General features: G+C 42.6%; 1 long non-coding RNA gene across 1 annotated transcript; it reads right to left on the reverse strand.

Moving 5' to 3' along the window:
* LOC110270695 lies at nt 3,353-5,534 on the reverse strand. Its single transcript, XR_002360339.1, has 3 exons — nt 5,405-5,534; nt 5,166-5,292; nt 3,353-3,409 (listed from the first exon to the last, which is right to left on the reverse strand). It is a non-coding gene; the product is annotated as an uncharacterized LOC110270695 (long non-coding RNA).

Below are 8,462 nucleotides of genomic sequence, written 5' to 3' on the forward strand. Positions count from 1 at the left end.
TAGTAAAGGATAACCAAACAGAGTAACCGTTAATTATAAATCAATCTTAAAAATCACTCCATCAATGATAGAGATTCTAACTAATCAATTCCCAGTCAAGGCTTTTATTTATATTATTTAAAAATTCTCAATTTAAATTCCAATTTACTTAGTTCAACTTCTTGGAACATCTGATTAATAAAACAGCACACTTTTCTGCAACTCGTTGGGAGACGACCTGGGACTTAAAACTCCCAGTAATTTTAATTTAAACTCTCTGTGATATATTTCTAAATTGATAAGCAGATTCTCGGTGAGTTAAGAACTATACTTGCAACGTAACCATTTTAATAAATTTTTAATTCACCAGCTTCTGCTTCCCATCAATTTTTGGTGCCGTTGCCGGGGAGTTGCAATAGAGTGCTAATTTTATTAATTAGAATTTATTTATTTGCATTTTATTTAATTTTGCTACTATGAGCTGCATGTTTCTTCCATCAAATGACGCGTTTACTTCCTGATCCGCGCTTGCTAATATTCGATCTTGAAATTGAAAGGACTATTTCACGAATAAGGCGAGAACAGCGTAGGTTAGCCCGCTCTGAGGGCGGATCTGAAAGTGAATCTGAGGAAGAAACCATCCCCCGTTCTATTGATTTGGTTGTTTTACGTGCAGAAAATATAGCAGCTAGAAGAGTTACCATTCAGGAGGAAGGAGCTCCTGATTTTACAATGCAACCGTTCCAAGCGCATCATCCAGCAGTAGCTATGGATTTTGAAATAAAGACCGCACTGCTAAATTTGATGCCCAAGTTTCATGGCCTACCTGCTCAAGAGCCTATCAAGCACTTGAGAGACTTCCAGGCAGCCTGTTCTACTGTCAGGCGTGATGGCACTGATGAAACTTCAATTCTGCTGAAAGCTTTTTCGTTCTCTCTTGAGGGAAAAGCAAGAGAGTGGTACTACAGTCAACCTCTAGCAAATGTATCCAACTGGGATACACTCAGAAAGGAGTTTCTAGAGAAATTCTTTCCTTCTGAAGTTACTGATAAACTGAGGAAGGATATCTCTACAATTGTTCAGGATGACAATAAGACTCTCTTTGAATACTGGGAGCGCTTCAATAATCTTCTGGAAGCATGCCCCCACCACATGATTGACAAGATCGTGCTACTCAGCTATATCACACAAGGTATGAGGCTCCAAGATAAGACCACATTAGAAAGTGCCAGCAATGGGTCTATGAAGAAGTACAAGACCACTGATGAAGCTTGGCAATTGATCAGTGATTTAGCTGAATCTACTCGGAACCACAGACAGAAGCAAGGCCGTTCAAAAGCCGTTGCAGAAGTATCTTCTGGCATAGAGACTGCTGCTCTAAATCGAAGCATCTGTGAGATGACCAACCTGCTGAAGCAAATGCAGTTGAGTCAACAAGCTCAGCAAACTCAACCGCAGCAAAACCAACAACTAGTTCCACAAAGAATTTGCGGAATTTGTGCTGATTACAGCCATTACATTGATGAATGCCCGCAGCTCCAACAAGAAGACAACATGGTGACATCCACCCACAACTTCTATGACCGCCCCAACCAAGGGTACAATCAAAGTGGAAATAATAACCATGGATGGCAGGACAATTCAAACCAGAATTGGAGGGACAACAATAATAGGGGAGGTAGAGATAATCAGGAAAATCAGAGGTGGAATAATAACAATAACAGGCAGCAAAATCAACCTTACCGAGCACCTCACCTGAGGCAAAACCAAGGACCACCGAACAATCAGCAGCAAACCTCTCAATTTACTCATTCTTCTGTATCTTCTAATGAAGATTTATTACAAGCTTTTGAGAAAAGACAACTGGCCATGGAAAATACCATCGTGAACAGTATTAACGCCAGTTTGAATGGTTTCACCTCTACTCTGCAAGCCCTTATAACACAACTTGGTTCAGCACAAAATTCCAGTAACCAACCTTCAAGCACCACTGGAATCTCCTCTCAACCATTACCCAATCCAAAGGGAGGCATTAATGCCATCACCCTGAGGTCCGGAACCACACTGCAGGAGAGGAATCAGGAGGAACCAAGCTCACCAAAATACGCCTCAGCTGAAGAGGTGGTAGAAATCGAAGATGTTGAAGAGGAAGAGGACATACAGGACATAGCTGAAGAAGAGATAGCTCAACCACAGGAAGAAGCACAAAAAGGCGCAGGCACCACAGAAAACACTACTCCCATTCCATTTCCACAACTTGCAAGGAAGCCCAGGAAGCAGCTGGAACCTGATCCTAAAATGGTAGAAATATTCAAAAAGGTTGAGGTAACTGTTCCCCTTTTTGATGTTATTCAGCAGGTACCTAAATATGCAAAGTTTCTAAAAGACTTATGTATCCATAAAGACAAAATTAATGAATTAGAAACTATTCCTTTAGGTAGTTCTATATCTGCTTTAATGGGAGGATTACCTGAAAAATATAGTGATCTAGGTCCTTGCATAGTTAGTTGTACTATTGGTGGTGTAGTAATTTATGATTGCATGTGTGATTTAGGAGCATGTGTCAGTATAATGCCTTTGTCTATATATGATGTTTTAAGGCTCCCTCCCTTAAAAAGGTCGGCAGCTCGTTTTGTGTTAGCAGATAAAAGCATTATTACAGTAGCTGGAGTTGCTGAAGATGTTTTGGTGAACATTAAAGGGCTCACATTTCCCACTGATTTTTATATCTTGGAGATGTCCCATAATGATTCAGATAAGCCATCATCAATCCTACTTGGAAGACCATTCCTGAAGACATCAAAATTCAAATTGGATGCTTTTTCAGGAACATACTCCTTTGAAATAGATGGCCGCATAGTGATCTTCAATCTGAATGAAGTCATTAACAACCCCCCAGAAGATCGTTCTATTTTCCAGTGTGATGTCATAGACGAAAGTGTGGCTGAAGTCCAAAAAGAAGAGTTTGAAGAGAGGCACAATGGACAAGGTCCGAGTGTGGGGGCCCTCTTAACTGACAATGAGGACACTTCGCCATTTTCGCAAGTGTAACACCCTAACTACCAAAGCTCACACTTCCGGCTACGCGACTCTGATAGTTCGGACATTACGACGACTTTTATATTATTTAATACTAAAATATGAGCCTGTTTAAAACTTTAAGTCGCAATACCGATCCAAAAAAATACTTTCATCCGATATCATACATCCATAAATACCATACAACTTACAAAACTCATAAAGAGTACATCCATATATATATATACATACATATATGTAAGTAATATTACAACCATAATCCAATACAATTCCTATCCCTCTTAAAGATTATATCAAGATAAAGGCGAGGGTACAATAAACCATAGCTAAAACAATACAGAGCATCACAACAACAATTAAATAAGCTCTTCGTAACTTCTGCGCCCATATCCTGAAAGGGAAAAAAATGTAGGGGGGTGAGAACATCATCCTCGAAAGGGTTCTCAGTAGAGGGTTTTTGGGAATTACTGTAATAGGATACGTGAGTATAAACCGTACCAGTGATTAATAACCGTCTTATGCCTCCTTTTCAAAAACAACGGTTTACAGTAAAAGTAAAGTCAGAAATCTTTTTTGAAAGAGGGACCATTCAATTCTCAAAAACTCAAAAGCCTTTCAACACGATTTATCTATGCTGAAACAAAATAGCCTTTCATATTTTATTCCAAACTAGAAATACAAAACCGAAATCAACCATCGGTTCATCTCATTCCAACCACGGCCCTAGGCCCAAACAATCCAACCATCAACCAATCACCACAGTCCAACAGAGTCCCAGTAGCAAACACAAATAGGAAGATGCAAGCACAAACAAACAGTTATTGCAAGTAGAACAATTAGCAATTAATCACGTAGGCACACCAAGTATAATATGCACACCCAAACAATGTCACATAGATGCATATGATGCATGCCTGTCCCTAGTGGCTGATGATATCATCTGTCGGTTATATAGCCAACCCGACACGTCCTGGTAGCTAACCATGGACAGAAACATCCATCACGGAGCAAGTAGGTTTGAGCTACAACCCCATTGCTACTACCCGCTCAACCCAGAGCCAGTGGAATAACCACTACTGCGGCTACTACCCAGGCGGGTGTTTAACAGCTCAACCTGGAGCGAGTGGAATCACCACTACTACCGCTACTACCCAGGTGTCACAATCTCTGACCTGGAGCAAGTGGGACGAACCACAACCCTTGCTACTATCCAGGTATCTCAAGCATATATTCATTCAGTCCCAGTCATGGATCAACATCCATCTCAGCCATCCGGCTTAAGTTCATAATTCATAGTCAGCCATACGGCCCATAACTCATTCAGCAATCAGCCATAAATCAATATCTTACACAGCCATTTTGGCTCACAGTTCAATCCAGAACCAGCCATTATTCATAATCATACACAGCCATTCCGGCCCATAACAAAACAGCACTTTCACCATTCAATATCATCGAATTCATAAAACCGGCATTTAAGCCTCAAATCACTTTTCTCAAGCCATTTCACTTTGAAATAAATTTCAACTCTTTTCAGCCTTGGCTTTAAAGATCTCATTTCTCAAATCATCTCAGGCTCATAAGCCAAATTTACTCAAAGTAAGTTTCCTTTTTAAAACAAAGCCGCTCTCGGCATCCTCTTTCCAAGACTTCCAAAACCATGGAAAGTTAAAGATTCAATTTGGGAACAATCAAAATCACCCATCCCACAATGGGATTTTATAACAAAGTTTTTCGGCAGAGTCCCAAGTCTTTAGGGGAGAATAGCATAACTCATTTCGCCGAATTCATTTAAAATCATTAAAACCTTGGCTTTCCGATTTGAGTAATAAAATAGGATCTAAGCCAAACCGAGTCATGTAATCATTCACTTCTTTCAAAGCCGTTTCCTTTACTTAGGCAAAACCAACTTCAACCCCATGATAATTCTAGAACGTTTCAACTGTTCAAAATTGTTTTAGTCTTGCAAGAATTCAGAATTCAAAGAGTACTTAAAACCTTTCTCAAAACATTTCAAAATGAAACTTGTCAATAGACATCAATTGATACATAAGGCAGATACAATCACCAAGTACACAATATCTCACATCAGTACCCATATGTAATAATTCCAATAATAAACTATAGTTTTTGGAAAGCGCCCCTACCTCAAAACGCAAAACCATAGCCCAAACGCGTCACAGAATCCTTTCCGCCTCGACCCGAAATCAACAATCAAAATCCCGGTAGCCAAAACCTCGGTTCCAAGCCATTTTCGCAACAATCTCAACAACTCTATTCGCAACATACAACAACCGAAACTCAATTGTATAGCAATTAACGCCACAAACCTCAGCGTATGATAACAGAACAGTAACTAAGGGGCTTTAAAATCAAAAACGCTTACCGAACCAAAGAAGGAATGGCTGAACCGAAACAGTGGCGGTCTCCGAACCGGTTCAGCGGCAGCCCGGCAGCCACCTCAAGCGGCAGTGGCGACGAATTACGATCACTACAACTGAAACCAACATGCAGTGACCATAATATTCTCGGAATTCAAAAGGACGGAGGATAATAACAAGACCGTTACCGGCAGAATTTTTCGGCGACGGTAGCAGGGGCATTTTCCGGCCCCAAAGGCTTACCGGCGCAACTCAACACAGAACCACAAAGAGCGGTGACAACCTCCACGACTCCGGTGAGTTCCCTCAACGACAGTGATGGCCGGAACCCCGGCGGCGCTAACGATGGCAGGAACAGCGCCGTTGGCTTCGCACAGCACGGATCAGCAGCGGTCCTTGGGCAGTGACACGCGCGACGGGACGCACGGCCTCCCTCTCCCCGCCGCTCTCTCTCCCGTCTCGTGAACGTGTCCTTCGGGATTCAGTTGCTGCAACGCTTCCTCTCTGGACTCACGGTGGCGATAGCAGCGCCGTTGGAAGACATGGAAGCAGTGGCGGCGACAAGGACGGCACAACGAGCAGCGGCTCTGAGGTCTCCAGTGACGGAATGGGTTGATGGGTGGCAGAACCACGACTGGCAGGGATGAACGGGGCAGCTTCGATGGCGGCGCTCCTCGCGTCTCTGGCCCGCGTCCCCTTCCTTCATTGTCGCGCAGTCTCTCCTTCTCCTCGGCGCCAGCAACGGTGACAACACTCCTTGCCGGCACCGCACAGTCCCACGTCTCCGGTTCCCCCTCCTCAGTGCAACACAGCGGCGCGGCGGTAGTAACGCCCGCCGGCGCCGCCCTTCCTCCTTCTCCCTTCCGGATCTCTCTTTCTTTCACAAATCTGTGTGTTGCGTTCTGCTGGGAAGAAGAGAGGTGCTGGCTCAGCGTGAAGGTAAGGATCCTTTTGTTATTGCCTATGCGTCTAAGATTTTAGACACTGCCCAGTCCAATTATACTACTACTGAGAAAGAGCTACTTGCTATTATTTTCGCTCTGGATAAATTCCGAGCTTATTTACTTGGTACTAGAGTAGTAGTGTATTCGGACCATGCAGCTCTAAAGTATTTATTAGCTAAAAAGGAATCCAAACCAAGACTTATACGTTGGATACTGCTATTACAAGAATTTGATTTAGAAATAAAGGATAGGAGTGGTAATCAAAATTTAGTAGCGGACCACTTGAGTCGCCTTGAACATATTAAGGATGATTCTACTCCTATAGATGATAATTTTCCTTTTGACAACCTGCAAGCAGTATCTGAGGTAGTCCCTTGGTATGCACCTGTTGCTAATTATTTAGTTAGCCGCACATTTCCTCTACATTTTTCTAAACATCAAAGAGACAAGCTGAAAAGCGAGTCTAAATATTATATATGGGATGACCCATATTTGTGGAGATGTGGCGCTGACCAGATAATTAGACGTTGTGTACCTCAATCAGAATTCTAGTCCATTTTAGAGGCCTGTCACTCATCTGAGAGTGGAGGACACTTTGGCCCTCAAAGAACAGCTAGAAAGATCTTAGACTGCGGATTCTGGTGGCCTACTCTTTTTAGAGATGCCGCTGAGTTTTGTAAATCTTGTCACCCATGCCAGAAATTTGGTAACATATCCATTTATTAGTGCTTTCGTGCTCTTTCAATTACATATCTTCCCCTAAAAAAAAAGAAAATTTTCGCCGCGCGACGCGATCGCACCAGCGACGCGTCCGCGTGGCAGGGGGAGTAAAGAAAAATAAAAATGAACAGAAAGTTACGCAGAAGGAGCGCTGGAGTCGTGCCAATGGCACAAATTGACCCACGCGACCGCGTCCCTGACGCGTTCGCGTCGAATGGGAATCATAGCCTCCCACGCGACCGTGTGCCCCACGCGGCCGTGTGCCCTGCATTTTCGACGTAAAAGGGTGCACAATGCTATATTGTGCGAGAGTGGTGCTGGATTGGTGCTGGAAGCACAATCCTTGTCACGCGACCGCATCGCTGACACGGCCGCGTCAATTACTTTCTGACGCACACTCACGCGATCGCATGACCCACGCGATCGCGTCACCCAATTTTGGCAATTAAAATGAATCGAACAGAGAGTTGTGCTGGAGCGAGGCCGCACTCGCGCCAGCAGCGCAACACAGGTCACGCGACCGCGTGACCGACGCGATCGCGTCCCCTTCCCTGACGCGTCCCCACGCGAACGCGTGCCCCAGGCGGCCACGTCGCATGTGCTGCACAGCTAAACCCCAATTGCCAAATTATCTTATCTTTCTTTCCTCCAAATCCTAATTTTTCTTTTCCCCCCTTCTTTCTTCTTTTCCCCCTTCCCCTTTCTATCTCACTCTCTCTCTCTCTCTCTCCTCTATTAACAAGGTTTTACCTTCTTCTTCCTTCTTCTCTTTTCTATCATTCGTATTCTATTATGTATATATATTATTATTTTCTTTTTCTTTTCTTTTTTCTTTTCAAACTTTTATTTTTCTTCTTCTTCTTTTCCTTTTACGTGGTGTTAGAAACCTTTTGAGTCATCATCCCCCATTATATGCTTGTGGATTATTGCACATTGTTTGACAATTATTTTTCTCCTATTTAAGGGATTGCTTGCATGTTTATCTTCATATTTTCTATACCCTATTTACCATGCATGCTATATGTTTGTGAAAAAGCTCATGTGGCATTATGCACCTCTCTATGTTGCTATACTATTCAATGCTTACTTTTCACAAATTTTCCTTATTATTTTATTAATTAGATTTAATTGTCAATACAAACGTGATAGTTTGTTACAAATGGTAATCTAAACTGGACATTGAATGTTTGATATATGCTACTCATGCCTTTGCCTGCATGCCAATAAACCTCTTGCATTCCATTGTCCTACATGCACTTGCTATATCTCCATTGATGAGCTTTTCACATGTAATCCGGACCATGTGTTAATGCCATTTATCTTTATTGTGCATTGACTATCACTTACAATACCCTCTTCCTTGCTTTATCTCTTTGAATTTAATTTCTCCTTGGAGGCT

This window comes from Arachis ipaensis, chromosome B04 (assembly GCF_000816755.2).
Source record: "Arachis ipaensis cultivar K30076 chromosome B04, Araip1.1, whole genome shotgun sequence".
In the NCBI taxonomy this organism is placed as follows: Eukaryota; Viridiplantae; Streptophyta; class Magnoliopsida; order Fabales; family Fabaceae; genus Arachis; species Arachis ipaensis.